This window comes from Magnolia sinica, chromosome 3 (assembly GCF_029962835.1).
Source record: "Magnolia sinica isolate HGM2019 chromosome 3, MsV1, whole genome shotgun sequence".
NCBI lineage: Eukaryota > Viridiplantae > Streptophyta > Magnoliopsida > Magnoliales > Magnoliaceae > Magnolia > Magnolia sinica.
In genome coordinates this window covers 74551396-74553804 of record NC_080575.1, presented here as the reverse complement: position 1 = coordinate 74553804, position 2409 = coordinate 74551396, and positions in this window count along the sequence as shown.

Sequence of the window (2409 nt, the reverse complement as noted above, 5' to 3'; positions counted from 1 at the left end):
ATCCACGAGGAAAGAAAGCAAAAAATAGAAATAAATTCTAATAAATTCAAAATTGATTAATGAATGAATAAAAATGAGTTCACAACCCTTTAAATAGGGTACCAAGCAATGGGAAAGAAATCAGAATTAAACTAAAACTAAAACTCCTAGAATTCACGACTTACTATAAATAGTAAACTTACTATTTATAGATGGTCTGCACAAGGTTTTAGGCCAAAAGTAGTAAGTGTCCTATTTGGCTTTACCAAGCTATTCTTCTAATTATTCTAAGCACTTTTCATGTTGGACACAGCTCCTAAAGCCCAACGGATGAAGAGTTATAATCAAACTAAGACATACTATTTATAGTAAAAACGAAATTACAATAGGGAAATGACCGTTGATCGGGGATATTTCACAAATCTGGCTTGGGTAACCTATCATAACAGGGTTGGTTGGCTAAAGTAGCTTGTTCTACCCCAAAATCATGTATTTTACGTCAGATAGCTCATTTTGGATTGTGAGATACGCCTGATTTAAGGTTCAATGGTTTGGATCACTTCTGTCGTCGATCAGGCCTTTTCTGATCCATCTTGGCCATGTAACTGTCCGCGACCCGCTCTACATCACCCACTATGATGTGTGTGAGATCCACTTTGATCATTTGATGTGTAATCTCATTTTGGGCTGATGTAGAGCGGGTCGCGGATAGTTTCATGGCCAAGATGGATAAGAAAAAGGCTCGGTCGATGACAGAAGTGATCAGAACTGTCGGACCTTAGATCGGGTGTATCTCACAATCCGGAATGAGTTATCAGGTGTAAAATATATGATTTTGGGGTAGAACGAGCTACTTTATCCAACCAATGCTATTATTCCAAGTTACCTAAGCCAAATTTATGAAATACCCCTGATCGACAGTATTTTTCCTATTTTAATTTCGTTTTTACTATAACTAGTAAGTTTTTGTTTGATTATAACTCTCCATCCGTTGGGCTTTAGGAGTTGTGTCCAACATGAAAAGTGCTTAGAATAATTAGGAGAACGGTGTGGTAAAGCCAAATAGGACACTTACTATTTTTGGCCAAAAACCTTGTGTACTAGTAGACATCATGACAGTTTATAAATAGTAGGTTTACTATTTATAGTAAGTTGCGAATTCTAGGAGTTTTAGTTATAGTTTGTTTCTGATTTCTCTCCCATTGCTTGGAACCCCTATTTAAAGGGTTGTGAACTTGTTTATTTCATTCATTAATCAATTTTGAATTTTATAGAATTTATTTCTATTTTGTTTGCCTTCTTTCTCATGGATTTGAGAAGCCTCTGTGAGGAGTCTAGAGAAGTTCAGTGGATTCGGCACAGTTATCCTCTTGAGGAAGACGGTGCTCGACCCCATCACGTTCATTCCTGAGTCATGGGCCCACATAAAAAAATGAAGTTAATTTGTGAATAAAGTGGGCCATTCCAATGGAAACAATTGGGACAAGCATCCACCCTTGATTTTTATAGGGCCCATGTCACGCCCCAGACTTGGAAATCAGGCTCACAAAATTTTTGATCATCAAATCTGGTGCCGACAGCCTCCGTAGTACCCCATTCTCAGCTCCCGACACCCATACACCGGGTTCCGATCCTAGGATTCTCAAAAGAGGATTTCTAATATGATTTTGATTCGTAATGAGCATAACCATAAGCATAACCCACGAACAATAACCACAAGAACACCCTCACAAAATCCACTATGATAAAAAAAAACTTTGAGTACAATGAGTATGAAGGGAAATACAAGATAATGATAATAACAAAAACTCCTAAAGCTCGACTGCATGCTCCTAATGCAGCGAAGCTACGGCTTTGTCTTGGCGTCACCTGCACGCATCAATCGTGCATATGCTTATAGAAAGCTTAAAGGGTGGTGTAAGTGTATGCGTAATGTGAACATGCTCAGAATACAATGTTAGAGTAATGCGGAATCATGCCGATGGGTACATCAATGCAATCAACCATACCAAGGCTATGCGGTGTAAGATATCAATGTTATCGGCCATGTCAAGACTAAGCGATGCGAGATGCAACTCGAGCATGCCAATCCTTATCCAAATCCACATATTAATGCAGCCCATCCGAAGAGCATCAAGCATTAGTACGGTTCTCATTCTGAATAATCACCGGGGTTTAGTGTACTACAAATGACACTGCCCCTTTCTCAGGCGCACAGCCCAAGTGAGCATAAGAAACCTCACTATCCGCCTGGCTAATAGTCTGCCAATATCTATCCGGCACATTGATAGTGGACCCATTTATGAGATGGTCAAACTCACCCCTAGCAGTGCCTCCTACGCTCGAGTGGGTAAGGCCACACCCCTTTCTAATCGAACACGACACAGTGGGAGATGCGACCTCCTGGTATTCGGCTCTTGTGCGCTCAAG